This window comes from Terrapene carolina, unplaced genomic scaffold (assembly GCF_002925995.2).
Source record: "Terrapene carolina triunguis isolate 2854851 unplaced genomic scaffold, T_m_triunguis-2.0 Scaffold58, whole genome shotgun sequence".
NCBI lineage: Eukaryota > Metazoa > Chordata > Testudines > Emydidae > Terrapene > Terrapene triunguis.
Window position 1 is genome coordinate 102,281,311 of NW_020664409.1, and position 26,854 is coordinate 102,308,164.

Genomic DNA, 26,854 nt, shown 5'->3' on the forward strand with positions numbered 1-26,854 from the left:
CGCCTTCCTGAAATCCATTGTCTCTATTTTGCTGTTCTCCCTTCTACACTTCTTTAGGGCTGGTCCACACTACTCGCCTAATTCGGCGGGTAGAGATCGATCTTCTGGGATCGATTTTATTGCGTCTCATCTGGACGCGATAGATCGATCCCAGAAGCGCTCCCCCATCGACTGCGGAACTCCTGCTCGCTGAGAGGAGGAAGCGCTGTCGACGGGGGAGCCTGCCTGCGCCGCGTGGACCCGAAGTAAGTACTTTTAGTTCGATATAGGAAACGTCGACTTCAGCTACGCTATTCTCGTAGCTGAAGTTGCGTTTCCTATATCGATCCCCCGCCCCAGTGTGGACCAGCCCTTAGAATTGCAATGCTTAAGTCCCTTTGTGGGCCTTAGTCTTGTGTTCACCTCTTAGCCCTATTACTACTAGACAGGAATGAATTGGTGACTGTACAGCAGCATTCTCACTAATCCAAGCTCAGGTTCCCGTGTGCTCCCTGTTTCGCTTCTCACTTTTCGAATGGTGTTTACATAGGCAACATTCTGCACCTGCACTGAGGAATCAAATTCCAGAACCTGTTGTGTGCATACTTGCCAACAAAGCTTTCCCTTGCTCCAGATTGCCCTGAGTACTCTTAGCCTGATTCACTAAACAATCAAACATTGCTGGGCCAGAGGCTCAGCTGGCCTATTGAAATCAATGCAGCTGTGCTGGTTTGCACTAGCTGATCATCTGATTCTATGCGTTTATTCACTGAACTCAGTCTTGGGGCTTTTGCAGAGCTGCATGAAATGTGCGGGCTTGCTTTGCTTTTGGGTTTAAGTGGCAATTTTTGTTTGCCCATTGTGGCTTATGTGATTTCACACCCATTATTAAGGCTTATTGATTTTAAACCCAACCCAAGTTTAAACTTTGGTGTAAGTGAGTGCAATTCCATTGAAGCCCTGTCCAAAACTCTTTGCAATCATGCTGTGAAACACATTTCTTGACAAACCAAAACTTGTTTTGGGTGGAAGTAGTTTCTAGAAGTTAGATAATCTAATCAGGGAATGAAATAGTGCCATAAGACATGGGTTACTACACAAGGGTAGTGATGAACCACAAGCAATCTGTAGGCTGAAATCTGTTCACACAACATTTTTTCAAATAGCAAATTCATATCCTGCTTGTGAACAATGTGTGAACAGGGAAAATGTTTGAACTCACTGAATGAACCGTTCATTGCAAACAGCATGCCCCACTCAGTTTCTGACTCTGCTGCTGATTTGCTGTGTGACCTTGGACAAGTCACTTAGCTGCTGTGTGCCTCAGCTTCCCCCATGTGTCAAATGGAGAAAAAATACCTATGCCTCAGGGTGCTGAGAGGCTTGATTGGTCAATGCAGCAGATTCTCCTACAGCACCTTTTGTGCCACTCACAATGTGCAAAGGGGCTGGGATCTGGCTGCAAATGGCCAACAGAGAATTCCCCTGTGGGAGGAGCACTCCTCACTGGCACAAGTGTTCTTCAGACAGATCCTGTTTTCTACAGTCTTTGATTCCCCCTCGCCCCCATACACCAAACACAGGGATACATTGGAGGAGTAATGGGGATATTCTGCTATATTGTCTGACTGTCAGTCTCTCAAACAGTCATCTCAGTGGCTTCTTCAGCATGGCCCCTATGTAGAGTTTGACACTCCTGAGCTCCTCAGCAAGGCCCCTATCTTCTCCACCTTAAAAGTCCTTGTGAAAGCCCCTGCAGACATACGTCCTCTGGAGTGAATCCAATCCCTTTTATTGTTCCGCTTCCCTGACCTCTGCCTACCTCTCTGTCCATCCACCCATCCTTGGGGCTGGGACCATCCCTGCTTGCATATCTAGAAAGTGCCTACACATCACAGGTGCTCCCTCAAACAAACAATAATATAATCAATACAAGGTAGTAATTTGGTAGCCTTATAAGCACATGTCTTAACAACTGCCAGTTATGGCACTGAGGGTTGAAAAAGTGTACAAAGGCCAGGTTACAGGGAGAATAATTCAGCACGGCTTCCTAGGAGTAATTTTATTAGAGAAAGGATTAGGTATCCTAGGCCAGGAAGAAGAAATGAGTCTCAAGATGGGATTTGAAGACAATCAGAAGTCAATTAAGCGCAGAAAGGCAGGGTGTTTAATTATAATGACACCATCTTATGGAACGCAATGGTTTTCATTTATGCCTGTTAAAACAAAACTAGGGAGAATGGAGCTGCTGGGATTAGAAACGGGCCATGGTGCTACTTCAGATCAGACCCCTTGCAGTAAATTAACCGCAGCATCTGGTCTTTTTTTAACGCATTCCGTGTATAAGTGGGTGTGCTTCTTCAGAATGGGTCTTCAGGGAGCACGCAAAATGCCAAAAGCTCCCCAGCTTGTTTGTGATTATCAGTACAATCTCCAATTTGTCACCCAATCTGTTGGATAGGTTGTGTCAATGGTGTTGGGAAGTCCATGTGCTTTGTTCCTGGCAGGCAGTTCACAAACACTCTGTTTGGTTTTCTACGTCTCTAGGAAAATATATGTGTGCGTGCGTAAGCATAAGGTAGGAAATCTGTGGAGGAACAATCCATTTCAAGACTTTTACAGCTACCAACATGCTGTGGCATCCCAAAGCTATATTCTGGGCTCCTGGGTTGGATTTAGCCTCAGAACCTCTGGAGGCACAACTTTGTGTTATGGTAACTTTGCAGGGTTCTGTGGTACCAGTTGGTCTTAAAGCCATTTTAACCCTCTGATGAAGGAGCTCTTCATCACAGCAGGATCCTTGGGTAGTGAGGTCAGTGGGAGTCAATGCATTTAGCCGTAAGTGACCAGTGGGTACTTGGTCCTGCCTCAGAATAGGGGGCTGGACTAGATGACCTCTTGAGATCTCTTACAGCCCTACATTTATATGATTCTATGACTTCTCCTACCTTACTGTTTTATTTGATTAGTACTTAGGAGCAGATCCTCAGCTCTGTTTAAGCTGTTTTTGCCCCAATCAGCCATCTCACAACAGCATTGAAGCTTTAGCTTAATTATCAAGTGGAGGGTTTCCCCTGCACAGATTCTCCCAGGAGAAAGGGGGCATGACTAGCGTGCCCCAGGCACTGGTAATCCCCATCTGCTGGAATGGATCCTTGGGGCTATGGATAATGGGACATAATTTAGAGTAGACCTCAGGCCATCCCCACAATGGAAGGACAGCAAAGATGTCTCAGACACCTGTACCCCCTTTCCCGGATATGGACATGCCAAGCATATCTTGGCTGCAGCTGACAATCTTCTGAACACACAACTTGCAAGATTAGGCTTTAGATCACTGACAGTCATATCTTTTTCTTCGTGGGTGTGGAGGTTTCTCTGAAGACAGAACCATGTCTTGTGTATGGGTGGTGAGAGGATAGGTGGAGGTGAGTTGGGATCAGAGCAGCCACTGCTGTACAATTCTTTCTGTTCTGGCTGCCCCAGTGGAAGGAGCACTTTGGGCCATTGCAGACTTGAGGCTGTATTAGCAGCCATAGAAGAATACCTGTGTGGTTCCACAGCTTGTAGAAGAGGGCTGAGAATCCATCTTGCCTCCTCACCCTGAATTAATCTAGAGCACAGACTAGTATCTGGCTTGTGTGCCAGCTGGGAGGATTTGGCTCTTAATGAAGGATGATAGATAGATCTATTGTGAGATCTTCACAGTGGAATCCAACATGCCACGCACTAGCAGCTGGTGTGTAAGGGAATGATGAGGACAGGAGGAGCTGGGAAGGGGTAAAAGACACAGAAAGCCTGGGGGAAGTCCTGCAGCTATAATGGGAGAATACTCAGGGTTATTTCCTTCCAAGACTAAGTTGAAACCCGAGCTAAACCTCATCTGCAACAGAAGAAACAACCAGTTTGCTCACAATAGGAACAACAGGGAGCCGGTCAGTGCTTCTGGAAGGGCTAGTGGTCCTAGAACTGGGTGTAGCAAGCAGCAGGGAACAGGGCTACAGCTGCAATGAGGTAGCACTGGATAGACCTTTCCAGTTATGCAGCAAAAGCTCCTCATCTACCTGCTTTCCTCCTCCCCCCACCATCGGTGGATGAGCACTGAGCAAACCTCACAGCTTGGTTCTGAACCTGCAGGCAGCAAAACCCCTTCCCAATCTTCCCGAGACTCCGAGCGAGTGCACAGGCTGCACCAGCCCTTTCCCTCTCTGCCACCTAAGCCCCAGAGTGAGTCACAAACCAGGGGAAGAAGGCATTCAGGCCCCTGAAGTTGTGTGCAGGGACTGATCCAATAGACCTGCTCAGAGGCCACCTGACTCCTCAAAACACATCAGGGGGAAGGAGGCCCTTCCTTTTAACCTTTAGCCCTGTGTTTAGCACACACATCTAAGATGTGGGAGACCCCAGGCTCTAGTCCCCCTCTACCTGATGAGGAGACAGGATTTTAAAAAAAGGCTCTTCCAACTCATAGGCTGGTGACCACTGGGATATTCTGCTCTCTCAATCTCTCCTATTGAAGTTGTTCAACTTTAATTGAATAAATACTAATTAGCCAGAGAAAGCATTAGAATGTCTCTATAGCCTAGCAGTTAAAACACTCACCTGCAAGGTAGTAGAACCCTGTTCACAACCATTTTCCTTATTAGGCTGGGGGGCGGGGGGAATTGAACCAGGGGTCTTCCACATCCAGAGAGTAACCTAACCATTGGGCTGAAGGTTGGAAGGGAGGGTTCCCCTGCCTGTTTGTTGTCAAAGTAGGTGGCCTCTGATCAGGTCCAGCACATGACTTAGGCAACCGAATGCCTATCTTCCCCTTGTTTGTGAATCAGAAGCAGAGGCGGGGGCCTCCTGGCCAGGGCCGGCTCCAGGCACCAGCCGAGCAAGTTGGTGCTTGGGGCGGCAGATTGAACGAGGCGGAATTCCGCCCAATCCTAGGGCGGCACGGCCACACTTTTTTTTTTTTTTTTTTGTTCCGCTCCGGACGCCCTGTAGTGGGTGGTGGCGCAGAGGACGGGAGCGCCCTGCAGCAAGCCCGGCAGGGCAGTCCTCGTCCTTCCCTCCCTGCCGACTGGAGTGGAGCCCTCCCGGCAGGCGGCGCGGTGCGGCACAGCGGGAGGGGCCGCGTGGCAGCGCCCCGCTGTAGCCCTGGCCACCCCCCTTCTCTCTTTCTCTCCCGCCCGCTCCCTTCCCCCCGCTAGCCGGTCCCCCTGCACCCACACTTTGCCATTCTGGCCGCCCCGTTTTTGTTTTTGCTTGGAGCAGCCAAAAAGCCAGAGCCGGCCCTGCTCCTGGCAACTTATACTTAGGCACTGAATTCAGAAACAGGGGCAAGGCTTAGCTCCAAAAGCTAGGTGCTGTGATGTGGCATATCACAATACCCAAGTCCCTTCTGTGTAGCCTGGCCTTTGTGCCTTCCCTCTGTGAACTCTCTCAAGAGCCAGGAACAATCTGAGTATTCAGATAGATGTGCCATCATTAACTTGTCATTCCTTTCCTCCACCACCACTAAGCAGAAGCCTCCATGTTAACCATCAGTTTGCTGAGTTTTGTTTGTCTTAGTATCCTCTAAAGAGCTTTTCCATCAGTGATACACGGGAGAAGTATACTCTGTAACAAATCCTCCCATCAGGGCCTGACAGATCACCGGCTTTAGCATCCTCATTTAGTCACCATGTACCGCTTACAAGCAGCTCAGGTGAGCGTGTCTGTGTGCTTGAGGCAAGGGGTGTTTTCATTATTTTCCAATCAACTCATAAGAGTAAAGCTCCTCTTGATTTAGTGAGAGCTCCGGTTTTATCACTCCCTTCTGAAGCAACTATCACATAGAAACAGCAGAATCAAGTAATTGATTTCTGTATTTCAGCCCCACTCACCCTCTTCAGTTAGGGTGAATTGACTTGATGATGCGGAGGTGAACTCATTGATCAGTAGCAATTAGCTCACATTTGATTTCCCAGTTGGGCACAGAGAACCAGATCCTCAGCTGGTGTAAATCAGCCTACTTCCATTGCCTTCATTAAATCATGAGAACTGAGGAGCTGGCCTGGTATCTCTGATGACCTTGTGACCTTTTGGTTCATTAACTCTTCCTAGAGAAATACGGTCAAAGCCTTATTAGCTGTAGTTTAATAAACATCACTTCCAGCCTACTCCAAACTAGTTGCCAACATGCCATGAATTTTGCCAGGGATGCTTCTCCAAATAAGCTGGTTGGGGCCAGGTTGTAAAAAGGTAACTAGCTACTGGAGAGTCCCGGTATGTGTCCTGGCAAATTTTGCATTAATTTCTTCTTAGCAAGGTTAATTAGGTTACATTAGTTCTCATGTTGTTGCTTGGACAGTGCGGAGACCACTGAATGTGTTATGTGCCCCCATTGTGTTCTAGTCTGAGCCAAATCTGGTGTGTTATGGGGTAGGATGGCTGTGAGCGACAAGTGTCTGTTGGTGCTCTCTAGTCATTGTGTTTCAGCTCTTCCAGGGGGTCTTTTCCATACTCCTTTCATTGGGTCAAAGTTATCAGAGACTGGGACCTGGGCAGTCATGCCTAGTGGTTAGAACAGGACTCAGTAGCCAGGATGGGAGCCCAGGAACAGAGCCAGAAGCCAAATATCAGAGCTGCAGTTCAAAGTCAGGACTCCAAGCAGAGGATCAGAACCAAAGTCAGAGGACAGGAATTAGAGCTGAGGCTCCAAGCCCGGTTACCTGGAATGAGGCAGGGCTGGGTCTGAGGGAAGAACTGGGCTGGAGCAAGGCTGGGAACAAGCAGGTGCAGGAGCCATCACAGCCAAGGGTGAATGCTTTGAGCAGCTGTCAAACAGCTGCTAGGCTTAAAAGCTGGTCCGCTGACTCTTCCCACCAGTCAGGTGGTGTAGCTAGTCAAGCAGACTACTACAGGCCAGCTGCACTCATTGGTTGCCTGGAGACTGGCTCTGCTACTGGCTGTGCTGCAGGTTCTGGTTTTTGACCAAAGCTGATGATTCTTGCAGGGAAGTTTGTAGGCATTTGAAGCCAGTAACCATACTACCTTAAAGAGCATTTCTTGATGAGGCGCCCCATTATTGACAGCACTTTGGCAGTGCAGGCTTCAAGATCTTTCTTAGTACCACCCATATTATCAGCAACAGAGCCGAGGTCGGTGCAGTCACCAAGAATCTCAGCTGGTTGGTCACCCTCTACGGTGCGAGAGCCTGCAGTGCGTTTGAAATCACCTACTGGAAGAATTTTTTATTTTACCTCAATTAATTTTTAGACCAACTTTTGCCTTTGAGTTTTCCAAGGTGTAAGTGCCACAACCAGTCCGTCCATTGATCGGACAAATAGCGCTATGTTGTCAGCAAAGTCGATGCAGGTAAGGTTCTTATCATCAAGGTATGTACCTAAAATGTATTTATGTAGTGTCTGGTCAATCACATAGTCAGCACCTTCTTAGAAAAATGGAAGAGATTAATCTAAAATTCACCAGAGTGTACACCCAGCCCTCTGAGATCCCCTGACTTATTGTAAAATAGACCTCTAAGAAAAGTGTTGCTCTCCCCTCTGTCTTAATGGTCCTTCTCCACTATTGCCCCACTCATGGTTCCCATTCCCCTCTGTTACCACTGTTCCCCTGATGTCTCCTACAGCAAGAGCCGGGAGGGACATTCCAAGAAGTACAAGGGACAGAGAAGGAGCCATGTCCTCCCTCAGTATCCATGATCTCAAGCTGTCCACAGGGAATTAAGCATGAATCCCTATGATTCCTCTGTCCCCATGGCTCTCCTTATGACCCACATGACTTCATCTCTTCCACAAGCCTCTTCCCACTCCTCTCCTCAAAAGAACTAACCTTTGTCCCATTATGGAGCTCCATTGATATACACTAGACAAGGATCTCACCCAGAAAACATTTCTCAGTGCAGAAGCAATTCTACACAACAGTTCAAGACTGGAAGCAGTTGAAATGACAGGCCAGTGATCTAGGCAGAATGCAATTAATATGGCTGGTCACAAACAGTGACAAAATGTTTTACCAGTTCATTTCTTGTGTTTTTGAATCAACACAATAAAAAAATATTTCCTCCATATAATTAGGACAAAGCAATCTGCTAAAATTGGGCAGGATGATCAGCTCATTGGCGATTACAAGTTAAAGTGATATGACTGACTCAAAAGCTTCATACAAAACTCAAAGTGAACTTCTTTCCAGATATGAAAATTTCTGACTGCTTTCATTTTTTCACATGCCTTCTCACGTTTTCTGATTCTAATGGGGGCATAAGCAGTCGCTGTTGTTGTGATATTTCTGACCAAGCTAAAAGTACAAAGATGTCTGGATAAGTTCATAAGCAGTTCAGATAAACATCCAAAGTTTTGAATTACTTTGAAAGCTGGATCTCTGATTTTCTCGAGGTTTGCCCGTCATGAAAACAGATATTTTACTCATGATGATGTGTATGATTGAATGAACCCACCACAGATGGCATTCAGAGTCCTAGTAGAGTTGGCATAGCAGGCAGTTAGAGAGAAAAATGGCTTTTTCTTTTTTCTTCGAAACTGAACTGCTATGATACAAAAAGTGGTATTATGACCACACAACCTGAAACCAGAGTTTTACAAACTCTATTTCACAACTTTAAAACTAGGGATCGGCCTCAGCTGAAACCCTACATTCTAACAGCACTGACCTCAGATAATTCAAGATCAAAATTATTTATATTACGGTAGCACCTTTAGGCCCCAGCTGAGACTGGGGTTGTATCAGGATGTGTGCTGCATATGCACATAGTAAGAGGCAGCATTTTCAGAATTCTCTGCTCCAAAAGTCTTATAATGTAAACAGGCAAGGCAGAAAAAGGGTATTGTTATTACCTCCATTTGGAAATTACATATTAAAGCGATATGACAGAAGAGCTTCATCCAAAACAGAACCAAATGGATTAAAATGACTCACTCAAGGTCATGTAAGATGCAGTTGTCAAAGTCAGGACTAGAATGCAGATCTTTTGAAGCCTGAACAAATGCCTTTGTCACAAGACTATCCTTCCTCTCATGTATCGAACTTTGGACCCATCTCTACTTACAGGCTTATTTTCACATGTGACCAAGTGTCCAGGGCCGGCTCTAACTTTTTTGCCACCCCAAGCCAAACCCCCCCCTCCAAAAAAATGAGCGCCGCCCCGCTGTAACAACCCCTCGCCCTGAGCGCCGCCTTGCCGAAACAACAACAAAAAACCCCGACCGCCGCCCCACCGAACCACCCTCCCCCCCCCGAGCGCCGCCTCGCCGAAACAAAAAAAAACCCCAAAACAAAAACCGCTGAGCGCCGCCCCGCCAAAACAAAACAAAAAAAACGGAGCACTGCCCCACCACCCCAAGATTGGCCGCCCCTTAGAAGCTGCCGCCCCAAGCACATGCTTGGTCGGCTGGTGCTTGGAGCCGGCCCTGCAAGTGTCAGATGTAAATTTTCCATGTAGGATCAGCAATATTTATTCACAAAGTGTGTCAGCTTTAAAAGCTTCTGAGAAAAAATGGTATCACTTTAAGGCAATGTTAAACTAAACCAAGCATTTGCAAGGCCGACCACATTTCATGGTGTCAATTTTTACTAGTTATTACTATTAGTATCTCAAAGTTGCGTGAGAAATTTTAATTACAGACTGTAATGGCAGAATATCTATTAAGCTATTCATTAATATATTATTTAATGCAAATCCATGAAAGGTTTAATTGCAACCCTAAAATGATCCAATTTGAAGTAATATTTGGTGAACTGTATTTACTTGTTTTTTTTTGTTTCTTGGAAATGTTACTTACATTTTGAGTGTTACCTATGGTGAACAAGGCCTGGGAAATGCTGTAACCTCTTAATCTTTTTTTACTTTGAAGAATCATTTTACTACAATATTGGTTAATAAGTGACTAAGATGAAAGTATAAGTAAATCCGGAGACTTTCATAATCTTCCTAAACTTGAATGCAAACTCCTCCAACTAGGGTGACCAGACAGCAAGTGTGAAAAATTGGGACGGGGGTGGGAGGTAATAGGAGCCTATATAAGAAAAAGACCCAAAAATCGGGACTGTCCCTATAAAATCAGGACATCTGGTCACCATACCTCTGCCTCACCTCCCCAATAAACCTCATGAAAACATAAAAAAAATTGTGTAACGAAGAGAAAATCTTAGATTAGAGATCGGCAACCTTTGGCATGCGGCCCGTCAGGGAAAGCCGCTGGTGGGCCAGGACAGTTTGTTTACCTGCAGTGTGCGCAGGTTCAGCCGATCGCAGCTCCCACTGGCCATGGTTTGCTGTTCCAGGCCAATGGGGGCTGTGAGAAGCAGCGGCCAGCACATCCCTCGGCCCATGCCACTTCACCATTCCGGGCCAATGGGGGCTGCGGGAACACTGGCCAGTGGGAGCTGCGATCGGCCGAACCCGTGGACGCTGCAGGTAAACAAACCATCCTGGCACATCAGCAGATTTCCCTGACGGGCCGCGTGCCAAAGATTGCCGACCTCTGTCTTAGATGGATACAAACCCCAGGAAAGAATTGGACCATCAGCTTGCTGTCAAGCCTTGCTTCATTAGGTTTCCATGCCCCAGGAGCAGAACAATACTTTGGTCCCACTTCATCATTGTTCTAGGGACCCTTTGTGCCAGCTAGGCTGCTTAAAAAAAAAAAGAGGGATATAGGGCAGATATGAGCCTTTGTCCTTCTAGTGCAGAGATCCCTTGTTCCTAACTGCACTCCAGAGTAGAGAAGAGGCATGCTATAGGAGGTACACCTCTACCCCGATATAATGCTGTCCTCGGGAGCCCAAAAATCTTACCGTGTTATAGGTGAAACCGCGTTATATTGAACTTGCTTTGATCCGCCGGAGCACGCAGCTCTGCCCCCCCGGAGCACTGCTTTACCGTGTTATATCGGAATTCGTGTTATATTGGGTCGCGCTATATCAGGGTAGAGGTGTAGTATGCAGAGCGACTGTTGTATAAATGCAACAGCCATCAGACCAGGGATTGAACCAGGAACCTCCAGAGCTAAAAGCCTGAACTACTGCTGACAATGAGAGGTGTGAGCCCCACTTCAATCAGAGTTGAGGGTGCTCAGGTTCTTTCCGGATTGGGTCCTAACAGCCTTTGCTTCAGGCACGCAACATAAACAGCCTTAACAAGCCAAGGATCTGTAAGAGTCACTTGAGCAGAGAAAAAGCCTGTGCATAACTTACTAGATTTTTCCATCTCCCACCTTCCCCCCCCCCCACACACACCAACAAGGAGGGGAATAATCACACAAAGTAAAGAGCAAAGGATTTCTGATATGAATTGCTTAGCACTGAGGCTGATTGACTCTCTCTGGCACCTTAAAGCTTCCAGCATCAGGTAATGCCTTCCCTGAAGCCACCGCTGGGTCTGGTTGATAAGGGTACTTGAAATGCTGAAAGCTGTGATCTTGTTAAAATGGGTCAAAAGAAGCAATCTTAGTAACATTTCAATGGTTGGCTTATTGCTAGTGAAGAGAGCAGTAAATGCCACTTACCACTACATTTTCCACTTCATCCTGAGGTGCGCATAACCACCCATCTGATACCTTTTCCCCCATGAAAAGCTCTTGCAGCATCAGTCAAAGGCAAGTCATTACACATTTAAAGGTACAGCTGTCTGATATAAATCCCATGCAAAGACGGAGAGAGAGTAAAAAAAAAAAGAGCTATACTGGTTTTCCTTCACAAGTTGGAAATGAGCTAATTTAATTAGTGATTCTCAGTAAAGGTATCCTTTGAACTGGATTTGTTTGATTCAAATTAACAAATACTGGCGTATTATAACTTTGTGTTTCCTGTGTACTGCACCTTTAAATATCTAGGAATGGTTTGGTGTTCTGTGGCAGGAACCTGTTCTGTGTGCTCCCCTCAGATGCAGCCTGTTGCGAAGGGGCCGTGCAGACTGTGTCCTCTCCTGGAGTCTTTACACTTGCTCTTCCCTGTTGTCCTTATTCTAAAATGAACACCAGTCAGGCTGGAAGAGCTAGATTCATACCTGCACTGGTGCAGGTCCCATTGCAGGGACAGAGAGGGGGCTGCTTCTGGCTGCTTCACTAGCCCCTCTAGTGCTTTGACGGGGTGCAGAACCGCCAAGGTGCAGCTCCACCCCAGCCATGCCGTGCCTCCTCCCTGTGTTATTCTTTGCCTTAAAACAACGCTTTTATTTTACAACTGAATTCTTTTTTATTTAAACATGGCATCACTTAGATTGTAAGCTCCATGGGAGCAGGGACAGTCTTTGTACAGCGCCTAGCACAATGGGGTCATGATCAATGACTGGGGCTGCTCGGTGCTACCTCAATACAAATAATAAATAATAACTAGCCTGACAGAAACCAGGCCTTGCCTGTATAAAACTATTGAATTGAAAACTTCTGTGATCTTTACACCAGCCAATCCCACAGCTTGCAATGAGCTTCTGGGTTGGAGTGGGTTGTTTTTAAATATTTTGTCACTACCCGTGGTGATCGGGGGAGGTCCTGGATGATTGGAAAAAGGCAACTATAGTGCCCATCTTTAAAAATAGGGAAGAAGGAGAATCCGGGGAGCTACAGACAATCTCACCTCAGTCCCTGGAAAAATCATGAAGTAGGTCCTCAAGGAATCCATTTTGAAGCACTTGGAGGAGAGGAAGTTGATCAGGAGCAGTCAACATGGATTCACCAAGGGCAAGTCATGCCTGACCAACCTGATTGCCTTCCATGATGAGATAACTGGCTCTGTGGATATGGGAAAAGCAGTGGATGTTATATACCTTGACTTTAGCAAAGCTCTTGATATGGTCTCCCACAGTATTCTTGCCAGCAAGCTAAAGAAGTATGGATTGGATGAATGGACTATAAGGTGGATAGAAAGCTGGCTAGATTGTTTAGCTCAATGGGCAGTGATCAACGGCTCGATGTCTAGTTGGCAGCCGGTATCAAGCGGCGTACCCCAGGGGTCTGTCCTGGGGCTGGTTTTGTTCAACATCTTCATTAATGATCTGCATGATGGGATGAATTGCACCTTCAGCAAGTTCACGGATAACACTAAGCTGGGGGGAGAGGTAGATATGCTGGAGGGTAGGGATAGGGTCCTGGGAGACAAACTGCTGATTGGGCCAAAAGAAATCTGATGAGGTTCAACAAGGACAAGTGCAGAGTCCCATGCACCACTACAGGCTGGGGACCGACTGGCTAAGCAGCAGTTCTGCAGCAAAGGACCTGGGGATTACAGTGGACGAGAAGCTGGATATGAGTCAACAGTGTCCCTTGTTGCCAGGAAGGCTAACGGTATATTGGACTGCATTAATAGGAGCATTGCCAGCAGATCAAGGGCAGTGATTATTCCTGTCTATTCGGCACTGGTGAGGCCACATCTGGAGTATTGTGTCCAGTTTTGGGCCCCCACTACAGAAAAGATGTGGACAAATTGGAGAGTCCAGAGAAGGACAACGAAAATCTTAAGGGGGCTGAGGCACGTGACTTATGAGGAGAGGCTGAGGGAACTGGGCTTATTTAGTCTGCAGAAGAGAAGAGTGAGGGGGGATTTGATAGCAGCCTTCAACTACCTGAAGGGGGGTTCCAAAGAGGATGGAGCTAGGCTGTTCTCAGTGGTGGCAGATGACAGAACAGGAAGCAATGGTCTCAAGTTGCAGTGGGGGAGGTCTAGGTTGGATATTAGGAAAAACTATTTCACTAGGAGGGTGGTGAAGCACTGGAATGGATTACCTAGGGAGGTGGTGGAATCTCCTTCCTTAGAGGTTTTTAAGGCCCAGCTTGACAAAGCCCTGTCTGGGATTTAGTTGGGGTTGGTCCTGCTTTGAGCAGGGGGTTGGACTAGATGACCTCCTGAGGTCTCTTCCAACCCTGATATTCTATGATTCTATGATGCTTTGTTTTCACTGGAGTTGCAACAAGCCGGTCAGATGACGTTCTGAAAACGCAACAGCGTCTTGTTATGGCATTGATGTGGCCGATCAAGCCAGCATTGTGGAATGTATGTCTTTGAGGTCCGCAGCTGGCTGCACCAATTCAGTGTGGGCTGGTATGGCCGGCCCCAGGCATGTCTGTGGTTAGTTTTGTTTATAAACAATTACATTATTTTCTAAATATTACATAATTAGCAAACAAATATTAGACCCTGACGTTTGCTGCAGCCTGCAGCTCCTCAATCGTTCCTGCTGCCCAGAGCTCTCGATTCTGATATGGAGCATGGCCTTTCTCACCTCTGCAGCCACGCCCCACATCCTCAGGCCACCCAGTGGTTAGTGTATTACCAGGGCCGCCCAGAGAGGGGGGAAATGGGGCAATTTGTCCCAGGCCCCGGGCCCGCAGGGGCCCCCACGAGAATATAGTATTCTATAGTATTGCAACTTTCTTTTATGGAAGGGGCCCCCGAAATTGCTTTGCCCCAGGCCCCCTGAATCCCCTGGGTGGCCCTGTGTATTACACAGTCCCCATTTGTGTCTGCACCACAGAGAGTGGAAGTTTGTTATAGCCCAGGCTAGAGAGTGTTAGCTTGAGCTAAAGGATTAAAGTCAGTGGAAGTTTTGTTTTGTTTTGATGGAACAGGATCAGGCCCTAAGAGCTTGGTTTCTCATCACATTTGGCTCTTAGAACTACTAGGTTGCTCCTTTCAAAGCCATCTAAGGTGATTTGGGCAGCCAAAGCTAATGGGAATTGGGCAGCCAAACCCAACAAGGCGACTCTGAGAATCTCAGCCTTAAGTGCCCTTTCTTAGAGTCTATCACAGGAGAATAGAATGAGATAAGTTCATGGAGGATAGGTCCATCGATGGCTATTATCCAGGATGGGCAGGGATAGTGTCCCTAACCTCTGTTTGCCAGAAGCTGGGAATGTGCGACAGGGGATGGATCACTTGATGATTCCCTGTTCTGTTCATTCCCTCTGAGGGACCTGTCATTGGCCACTGTCAGAAGACACAATACTGGGCTAGATGGACCTTTGATCTGACCCTGTGTGCAAGGCCGGTGCTACCATTTAGGCCAACTAGGCGGTTGCCTAGGACGCCGAGATTTGGGGGCGCTAAAAAGCAGTGCCCCCAATTTTTTTTTTATTTTTTTTTTACAGTGGCCGCTGCACTGGGAGGGAGAGGGAGTCTGAGCCGCCGGCAGGCAGCCCAGGGGTTCCCCTGGGTCAGCGTGCCGCCGGCAGCTAAGGGGTTCCCCGGGTCAGAGCACTGCCGGCAGCCCAGGGGAACCCCTGGGTCAGAGCTGCCACACGGATCCCTGGGGAGGGGGGGAGCTGCCGCAGGGGGACACTGCCGCGGGGGGGGGGGGGGGGCGCAAGGTGGAAATTTCGCCTAGGGTGCGAAACTTCCTTGCACCGGCCCTGCCTGTGTGGCCCTTCTTATGAGACCATTAGAGTAGGGACCACTGGATTGGGAGACATGGGGAGCTGGGTTTTTCTAACCTGCTCTTTGACCTTTGACAAATCACTTCATCTCTCTGTGCATCCATTTCCCATCTGTAAAATGGGCCATAATGATACTTACCCTCAGTTATAAAATATTCTGAGATCCATGAATGATATGCACTATATATGAGCTGAGTGTAATTTTTATTACAGTTTGAAATAACTGATCTACTTAGGAAATATGTAAACTAGTGACAATATGTCATTCTTTCTCTTTTTTTTTTTTTTTAAAAGGGTAACCAAACAAATAGTCATAGAATAAGTACTCAATTCTGCAACCTTTTCCCACTATAGTAGTCCTTGCTCATGTAAATAATCCTAATGACTTCACTGGCTGTCCTTGTGCAAGTAATGACTACTCACATGAGTAAGGGCTACAAATTGTTAACGATGGGGGCTATCATCATTTGGAACAATTGTCCTGATGGTGGATTATGCATCATTTGAAGTCTTTTTAAATCAAGATGGTGTGTCTTCCTAAAAGATATGCTCTGGCTCAGCCACCCTCATTGGGAGTGATGCAGGTAGGGTGGCCACTGATGCATGCTCAGAATATAGGACATGGGCCCTCATGTGTCCCCCACATCACCACCTCTGTGACCCCACCCCCGTGTGTGTGACCTTTCATGCACCCCACAGAGGACGCATTTTGCAGAATGTGCTGCCCTGCTCCCACCGGTATGACCTTGCACCCACCTCATGTGAGGTCACACCTGTGGAGGTGGGGCAGAACACTCTGCAAAATGCCATCCTCCATGTGTAATACTGGACAAAACCACATCTGGTTTTACATCTGTTCCGGACAGGGGACAAACCTCAGAAAACCCAGACTGACCGTCATAGAACCAGACCAACGGCTTGCCTCTGCAGGAATAACTGGGCGAAATGTTACAGCCTGTGTTATGCAGGAGGTCAGACTAAATCAACCTAATGTTTTCTTCTGGCATTAAATTCTGTGGGTGAAATCCTGGCCCTACTGAATCAATGGGAGTTTTGTCATTGACTTCAATAGGTCCAGGATTTGACCGTATTACTCTATCGTTAATATTCAATGATTGTCCCTGAACCTTTTTTTTTCCAATTACCCCAAGTGAATTTTTTTATTTAGTATGTCAGTAATATGTTAGAAATCCTGTAGCTGTCCTAGTGCTGAACACAGTCACATAGGATGAAACTCTCCCCTCTGCAGAGGGCCAGGACGGGGCTAGAATATCACGGAAGTCCCACTTCAAGTGTCAGCATAGAGCTGAAGTGGGATTTCAAGTGGTGCAGAATGGCACTCTGGACAAGAGTGAATTTCATGCAGAATGCAAGGAAAGTGCTTGTTACCGCTTATTCTGATATGGTCAATGCTTCCTCTCATGCTGTTTTTGCTGTGTATGTGATTGCTGGGGGGAACAGGAGCTCACCATATAATGTAGCCAGGGAATATTCCTTTGTTGCAAACATTGCAGATAGATTATTTGGCAGTGTCCCCTCATGGTTTGCGGGTGGGATTTTCAAATGACCTTTGTTCAAGCTATAGACCTTATCCTAGTTGTCTAAATCCCGCTCTGTATTTTCCAAAATGTGTGGGGTCAGGCAGGAATGGCTGCAGGAAAACCTGTCAGCAGGCAAACAGTGTGGGGAACTACACAGCTCGCAGCCCTACAGACATTTGGTTAATAGTTGTCTGGTGCTCAATTGCTGGGGAAACAGAAATCTATACTTGTATCCAGAATAGCCGTGTTCAAAGCACTGCACTCCTGAAGTGGTAACATTTTGGTGCATCTTGTCAGTGTATTTCATCCTCTAAGATGTCTCTGCACTAATAACAGCCAAACACCTCAAAAAGGTACAGCATAATCTGCCTCTGCTTCATCCGTTAGACAGCCCCTTCTGTGCCATCTCAGCCGTACCTATTCCACATGTCTCCTCACTGGCTTCACCCCTGTCTGGTGTTCAAGAGAAAACCCATTCTGAATCTGGAATCCCACTTTCTTCCCGCATTTCCAACAGGGGCTGTTATGATGGCTTCACACAAAAAGCGCTTTCTCCTTCGCTCCTGCATGTTGAGAGTAACTATTGGCTGTGTTGCCAATTTCTGCAAGTCCCGAGGATGGTGAACGGAGCTCCTGATTCAAACATGATTGACCCCAAACAGTGATGTAAAGCACTTCCAGCAGCCCCCAGAGTGCCCTGAGCTCACTTAACTTTAAAGATAAGGAATTCTCCCAAGGGTGCCGAAAGGAAACAAGAGGTTTCACTGAGATGCTTGAGACTTTGGACTGAAGAGATGTAACTATAACTGATGTCCCCGACTCCTTTCTCCCTGGTTAATATCCAGGACTCATTCCACTTACAAGAACCTAAAGCAATTCAGTGGAAGAAGGCAGGGAGAAAGTTGAAAGAAAAACTAGGCTTCTATCAATGACACACAGGGACTAGAACTCCAGTGTACTGGGGTAGCAGGAGAAATATAGGTATATACTTTAGAATGTTGCTTTCTGAGAAAGCAACTGGAGATAGTCAGTCCATTTTGTAACCGACTCTCCTGGGAGGCAACAGCCATGTATTGTTACCTCAGAATATTTCAGTACCATCAAAACTATAAGCAAAACCACCCAGTTTAAGGACCCACTTATACTACAAGTGCAACTGTGATGGGGAACACAATTACATTTGTTCCCTGGCCCTGAAACAGTTAATTTGTGGCTCCATTTTGAAGTCTACATTATTATTATTTACATGGTGGTAGCACCTGAAGTTCCCCACTCATGAACCAGAGGCCTGTTCTGCTAGTTCTGTAGAAACACACAACAAAAAAACAATCCCTTCTGCAGATGGGTTTTAACAATGTACTAAGGATCCAGGGTTTTAGCATGATTCTTTTAAATAGCTTTAGCTATATCAGGGGACAAATATGTTCCCTGTGATGATTGTTCTGTTAAGCAGACACCAACTTTGATCAGTCTCACTGCATTACCCACGCTTCTAAAAATGTGGAACTAAAAGTAAAGTTAAAATGGGCCTGATAAAATACAGTAGTGTTTTGGCAATTAAGAGTCAAGTGACAAATGTCCTTTGAGGAATTCCAAGCCTTAAAAAAATAGCAGGCAGCTTTGTGAGAGTTATTGGGGTGACTGTATTGTTATTTGGGAATGGCTATTCTGAAACGATTATCTGTGAATTAAAATGCACAACATGAGTACTTATTTAAAGCCTACCTACTCATAAGCAACACAGAGAAACAAGGTGCACTTCAAGGGGAGAATATACCCCTGGACTCCCTGAAGGTTGAATTGAATATGATCTTTAAGCAAAAGCAGTTAAAATTATCCCCATGGGAGAGTTGTTTGTTTGACGTGGGGCCACAATGTCACTGTGAAAAACTGCGTAGAAGAAATCGAAAGCCCCAATCCATGGTTCTTGATGCAGTCAGGGCCGGCTCCAGGCACCAGCGTAGCAAACAGGTGCCTAGGGCGGCCAATAAGAGGGGGGCGGCACGTCCGGCCGTAATTCGGCAGCGGGGCCGTCACTCCCTCTCGGAGCAAAGGACCTGCCGCCAAATTGCCGCGGTAGAATGAAGCGGCGCTAGAGCTGCCTCCCATCGCGATCGCGGCTTTTTTTTTTTTTTGGCTGCTTGGGGCAGCAAAAACGCTAGAGCCAGCCCTGGATGCAGTAATTATCATTAAAAAGTTAACGGGTGAAACCCTGGTACCACTGAAATCAATGGGACTTTTACCATAGACTACAAAGGGGTCAGAATTTCACTCACTTTGGTTTCTGAGTTACCTCCAGTGTCCCTGTCTAGTTAAAAGGAAATACTGAGGTTCTGTTTGGTAACTGTGGGTAAATGTTTAACAGTAACCGTTATTATGCTTCACAGAAGAGACACAAAGGCTGTGCTGTGCCTACCATGCCTGTCTCCTCACTGGCCCTTGCAATCCACATTTCAGCCGTGACACAATGATCAAGGGAAGCAAACAGTAGAATGAGGATGGATGGGGCAAACGGGAGTAAGTATAACAGGAATATGATCGTGTGGATCCTTGGTTTAAGGCATATGCCCATTTAAGGTGGTTCTGGCTATTATTACTTTTTGTCATAAGTCTTTATCTTTGTGGAGGAATTTTTCCACTCAGCTTTTGAAACACTCCGATTCAGAGCCATTGGATCTTCTATATGACAGAAATGGTTCAAACCAAAACCTACTATCTGAATGCCATTAACATTTTGCACAGAGTCAGACTCTGAGCATGGATCTGAATTGTCCTACTCAGGCTTACCATAGCCAGTTCTCTGTAAGCATCTGAAATGGACTGCGTAACTGTATGACCAATTTGTCGTTCAGAGGAATGAGATGGGGGTAATCCCACTATCATCATTATCACCCAAGTATCAGAACACATGCTGCTTACCCCAGGAACCAAGGAGTTCCTTAGCCCCCTGCCACCACCCTTTTAGCATCATTACTTGGATGTATTTTGGGGTGGAGAAAGGCACTTCCTTTCCCTATCATCCCCTGAATCCTCAGGATTTGGCCAAATGACAGAGGCAGGCTGCTGGATTTACAGCCTACTGGCCAAGATTTTCAAGAGTGGCTAGTGGGTTGAAGTGGGCCCCAATTTTTTGGTGCTCAACTTGAGACATCTTCATGGGGCCTAATTCTCAGAAAAAGCAGTGAACACCCCACTTCTGAAAATCAGGCACCTTTAAGCTGTCTCCAATTGGGCACCCCAAATCACTAGCCACTTTTGAACCTCTCCGTCTTCTGTATATGGGGTTCTGGTAAAACGAACCCAGGGAATTCTTTGTGTGTTCAGTTTAAATTGTGTCAGAGAGTGGGATAAGGGGCTGAGATTTTTTTTTTTTTAATTTAAATAGCCAGTGTGACTTGATCAGGATGTATGTTTACAAGCCTTCAACTGGAGTCAACTATGTGGAAGCAATTACCTCCCATTTCCGGAATGAAATCTGCTTTAAAGCGGTCTTCATCCCACGCCCCCACCCTCCATCATCCACAAAATCTCTCCATTGATGTCTGAATTCCGCTCATCTCATTGTAGAATTTCCTTGAAATGAACAGAGTACAGGGTCCTATTCCCTGCACTCTGCTTCGCAACAGGATCTGTTTTGAGCACATCCGTTCTATAAAAATCATTAGGAATGCTTGGTTAGTCTGTGCAGTAGCACTTACTCAAGGGGAAAAAAATAAGCTCCAGTCTTCCTCATTCTTGCCTGTAAGGATTCAAGCTCCATAGAGTCATTGCCTTTCCATCTGCATCACTAGCTTAATTTTTGAGCAAAGGGAATCTCTCAAATTGGATACAGGATGTGCAGGTTCACTTGCAAATGCATTTATCTTTTAGTTAGCTTTTTTTTTTCTCAGCCTGCTTAGCAAAAACAGCCGTTGTTGTATGAATCCTTTGCTTATGAGAAAGAAAAGTACCAAACCGGAAGGTAAATTATATAATCTGACTATAGGCCTACACTGAGACAAATAATTGATGAATGAACAATAAGAAGACTGAATCTGAAGGGTAGATTCTGCCACCGTTGCTCATACTGAGCGGCTTTTTTTCTCTGTGGTTAGCTCCATTTATTTCAATGGAATAAGGTAGCACTCAATAAGCTGTATCATCAGCCAATGTAAAACTGGCATCGATTCAATCAAGTCCTTGGCACTATTCCAATTTCCGTCTACTAAGGATCTGGCCCATTGTGAGTGCGGTTTGCAGAAGATGGCCTCAAACTTAGACTGTTCCAGTTTGGTTTTTTGCATTTATGCTCCCATTTACTTTTCTCATCACAGGCCTTAAATTCTTCTGGACAATTGTATTACGGTAGTTCCATTCTATTCTGATTTGAAAATGTAGCAGTGATAGGACTACAGTATGGAGTCTCGGCCTGCAGAAATCATGACTTTATATTAGAATAATAGAATCATAGAAGATTAGGGTTGGAAGAGACCTCAGGAGGTCATCTGGTCCAAGCCCCTGCTCAAAGCAGGACCAACCCCAACTAAATCATCCCAGCCAGGGCTTTGTCAAGCTGGGCCTTAAAAACCTCTAAGGATGGAGATTCCACCACCTTTCTAGGTAAGCCATTCCAGTGCTTTACCACCTTCCTAGTGAAATAGTTTTTTCCTAATATCCAACCTAGACCTTCCCCACTGCAATTTGAGACCATTGTTCCTTGTTCTGTCATCTGCCACCATTGAGAACAGCCTAGCTCCATCCTCTTTGGAACCCCCCTTCAGGTAGTTGAAGGCTACTATCAAATCTCCTCTCACTCTTCTCTTCTGCAGACTAAATAATACCAGTTCTCCCAGCCTCTCCTCAGAAGTCACGTGCCCCAGCCCCCTAATAATTTTCGTTGCCCTCTGCTGGACTCTCTCCAGTTTCTCCACGTCCTTTCTCTAATGGGGGCCCCAAAACTGGACACAATACTCCAGGTGTGGCTTCACCAGTGCCGAAGAGAGGGGAATAATCACTTTAACTCGATCTGCTGGCACGGCTACTAATGCAGCCCAATATGCAGTTAGCCTTCTTGGCAACAAGGGCAAACTGTTGACTCATATCCAGTTTCTTGTCCACTGTAATCCCCAGGTCCTTTTCTGCAGAACTGCCGCTTAGCCAGTTGGTCCCCAGCCTGTAGCAGGGCATGTGATTCTTCCATCCTCAGTGCAGGACTCTGCACTTGTCCTTGTTGAACCTCATCAGATTTCTTTTGGCCCAATCCTCCAATATTCCACTGCTAGTTCTTTGGGGAGGGGACTTTCTTCTATTTTAGATAGACACAATGATATTTTAGACAGAGGCAGCACACTAAGACCCCAATCTCCACTGAGGCTACAGTAATAGAAATAGTAACAATAATGATGAAGAAAACCACACATATTTAAAACTGCAGGAGAGGTAGGGAATTTAGGTTGGCAGAACATCCTGGTATTTATCCAAATATCCTTTTTTTTTTTTTTTTTTTTTTTTTTTTTTGGCAGAAAGCATCCTACAGAACCTAATGACTATTAATCAGAATCTTGTCTTTCAGATGAGATGTAAATGCAGTTCTGCCAGAAGGACTGTGGCTTCCAATAACATAAAGGGACACGGGTTCTGGATTGACATGGATGGAAGAGTTATCCCTATGGAATTGCCAATTCTAATTCGTCCAGCACCCTGAGATTTCCTTTAGAGGTCTGCCATCCCAACACTACCCTGGCCCCATCTCTCCTTACTTTGATGACATTAGGGCCAATGTTGATGGTGGCAAGTCACTTTGATCATGTTATCTCATTGCACTTTTTTTTGCTTTTACCATGGACTATATCCATTGTAGTTTCACCTTTTAAATACTTGTGCACTTCCATGTGGATAATCTCCACTGGGTTATTACAATCAATAAATGTTCATCTGCTGTGAGGAGAACACTCAGCACTTACCCAAAATGTTATCTAGAAAGGGAAGAAATGTATTTTGTTTAGGTATCCTGGAGTACTTTGCCATAAAGACTTAGCCACTGGCAAATGCAGGTGCCATTATGGGACTATAGGGCATGTTTTGATGATAAATAAGCATTATCCAATATTGGCTCTTCCATTTTTGGAAGCACATCAAACAATCCATCTGGAGAATCACCAGAGACTGCCAGAAAGGAGATCAGTTTAATAGCTGATCCAAAGGATGAAAAGTTTAACAACAAAGTATTTTCCCCAAGCTCAATACAGTAATTTCACTGTTATAGACTCATAGAAATCAACAGATCTACAACATCTTCCTATTTATTTATTGTCCATCATAACACTTTCTCCTGATATCATTTGACTGCCTTGTGTCTATCAACTCCACTCTCTGGGAAGTTTTCCCTTGAGAATATTTATGCTCTCTACTTTATCTGGCTGGTGTAAGACCCTTATTCCATACTGACTTTTTAAGATAATAATGTAGCATGGCTTAGCAGATCTCGAATGGGACTAAGAGGAAAAAAAAAAAACGCTAGACACATGTCTTCCACTAACTTCATGAGTACTTTTGAGGAAATCACTTATAAATGTAGAAACTGAACTGTTGTTAATAACAAGGGCAGTATGAGGGCAAGTTAGTTATAAGGGCAGATCCACAGCTGGCATAAATTAATATAACTCCATTGAATTTAATTGAGTGATGCCAATTTACACCAGTTGAGGATGTGGCATATTGTGTGTCGTGTGCTTTAGAGGCATTCATTGCTCAGTAGCAGTATTAAACAGTTATGCCAAAATTTGATTTCCCCATGATTTTCTAATTCTCAGATTATAGCCTCAATTAATTTGTTACAAAATTTCCTCTTACAGTGCACTAAACCAAACTCCTTTACCCTTTCACTCTGACACATCTCAAATGATATTATTCTTGCTGCTCTGCTCCTTACCAGCTCAAGGGCAATTATGTTCTTGCTGAGGCATTGTGACAAATGCTGCATAAAATGCTCTAGGTGAGGTATAACAAGCGCCTTACATAGTAATAATACCACCTCCTAAGATTTATCTCATTCTCCAATAGCACTCTAAGCCGGCATTGGGTTTATTTTCTCCACTGGAGCAATATATTTGACTGTGGATTGAAGGGACATTTTCTACATTTTGTTCCCATTCTCTTGCACTGGCCAGCATTACAATAATAAATTTTGTGTTTTGCCTCTTCTGTGCCATATTAATTCAGAATATACTTTTTCATCCACCTTCATGATTCAGCCCTTTGCTTAGTAACCCTTGCAGTAGAACTCTACTAATTATTTCCATTACAGTAGCACCTAGACATATAATAAGAGACAGTCCCTGGCCCAAAGATCTTACAACTTAAATAGACAAACCATGGAGGAAAAAAACAAATTAACACAATTTATTATCTACAGTTTTACAGACTGGTAAGTGAGACCTAAGGGGGAAATCCAGGCCCCATTGAATTGAATGGCAAAATTCTGATTGACCTCAGTGGAGCTAGGATTTCACACACAGAAAAAATGACTTTCCTGGTGTCACACAGGAAGTCTATGGCAGAGCTGGGAATTGGACCCAGATCTCCTGAGTCACAATCCAGTGTTCTAACCAGAAGAACATCATTGTGTTAATTCAGACTGAATAAAGGGGCCCAAAGAGACAAAGGTACCTAAAAAGAAATCCCTAAAAATCCCTCTAAGCCTTTTATTAAAGACACACAAAAAGGAGAAACAGTTAAAGCTTTTGAAATGTAAATTAAGTCAGGCTTTCTTTTTAACAACATCCCTTGTTCCCTTTCCTTTTAGCTGGAGTCTTTAGAAGGGGGAAAAAAAAAAACCTTGTTTGACCATCTCTGAGATGTTATTAAGGGTGGTAAGAATAATCCTTTTGTGGGAAAAGAGAAGGAGTTAGCTAAGATGGTCTGGAGCTGTTGTTGTTGTTAAAGACCGATCCCATTTCTTAGAAGACAAAACAAGACAAAAACACACAAAAGAGGAGAAAAAAGAACAGCAACGAGAAAATGCAGCTCCTTTCTCTGGTATTGGCTTTCACTTGCAGCCTCGCTGCTGGAGAAACACAGGCACAGCACACGGTCTAGTTAGCTACTCTGGAGAACTCGTACCAGCATCAGGCAGTTTAGGGCACAGTTTTATCTGCCCCTTTCTGGTCACAGGCTTACAGCACCATTGTGAAATATGCAATCTTGTCTGGCGAAGGCAGACTTATTTTAGACAGAAAGAAAAAAGGAGAGGGTTGGAAAGAGGAGAAATAAGGTGGGTAAGGAATAGGACGCACTATGGACATGTGTGTGTGTGTGTGTGTGTGTGTGTGTGTGTGTGACAAAATCTGATATCATAGCTGGCATTTAAGCAGTGCTGGTGGAGGTGGTGATTTCATCTGGCTCCCTCTCTCAAGCCCAGTCTGATCAGGACTTCTATCAGGGTTAGGATGAAGAAGGTCTGGGGTCTCAGGAGAGAGAGGATGGGGGTGGAGCCATGATGGCGAAGCTTGCTCCAGTAGCAGTTTTCCCTCCCCAAGTTTCTTTCTTATAGGACCCCAAAATGAAGTGATGGGTGGAATAGCCTATCCCCACACTATTTTATTGTGGCACTTCTATCCACTTTCGCTCATAATTAGGGTACATTTCTAGGCCCAATTACCACAACCATCCTTCCTCTCCAATGCTGTCTGATAATGTCCTTATCATCTAACAGAATGATAAATATCCTTTTAGATTGTCACACAGCTACTCACGAGCTCCCAAACTAATAATCAGTGGTGCTTTTTCAAGCAACATCCAACATAACTTCTGAAATGTTCCCCAGTAAGAAAAACAGCTGGTCTGTCACTTCCAGTCCTCACTACCCTGTTCTTAATGCAGTTGTATTAGCTAGTTCAGTCCACAGGCATTGTACATGAATGGCTGGAATTTGTGATATTTCCTACTTTAATCTAGGGGGTTTTTTTTAGCTGACCATTCCTTAAAGTCTTGTAGCTATTCAGAAAAACAACAAGGAAGAAGTGTTTTTTTACTCACGAAAGCTTATGCCCAAATAAATCTGTTAGTCTTTAAGGTGCCACCCGACTCCTTGTTGTTTTTGTGGATACAGACTAACACGGCTACCCCCTGATACTTGTAGCTATTCAGTGTTCTCTGCATTTGGCACTTTAGCATTCTTTGAAGCAACTAACCTTTTGACAACTTTAAAAGTCTCTAGCCAGGACTTGTTTTGTCTCTGTGTTTCCCAGGTCCTCAGGGGCTCTTCCCTGGATATCTTCTCCTTCATTTCAGCACATCTCTATTCTCCACCATCCTCATTTGCATTGACAGATGGAGAGTAATTATTTAATATTTTTGCTTTTTCCTTTATCCCTGGTCTCTAATTCCCTATAATCATTCTTAAGAGAACCGATTTTTTTACTTCATCATTGTTTACCTTCTATACCGTGAAATCACTTCATTTGTTCAGTGCCTTGTGTTATTCAAAGATCATTACTCGCTGAATGTTTTCTTTGTCATTTTCACTTCCCATTATAATGAGTCCAATCCCTCCAATTATTAGATTCTGTAACTTTTAAATGCTTTTGATCTATCTTTTATATTCTTGTTTACATCTTGAGCTAATCATATTACTTTTTGCTGCCTGCTGTCTTTTTTGACAATTAGGACACTATTTATGGTACAAGCATATCATTTTCATGACAATAATTGGTGAAAAACATGAGTTTTCTTTGTAATTTATTAGGGGTTCATGATTTATTAAGGCTTTTTCCCAACAACTGTCTTATATACGGGACAGAGAAAGTGAATGCTCATCACACATTGTAGTTGATTCAATTTTTCATAGAGTCCTTAATGAAGAAGTAGATCATACTGGGATGAGTGCTATAGAAAACCAAATGATAGATAGCTTCCACATAAAAAGCCTATGAAGACTGTCCTTGTGGATAAGGCATTGGGGTGAGGATTGAGGGACCT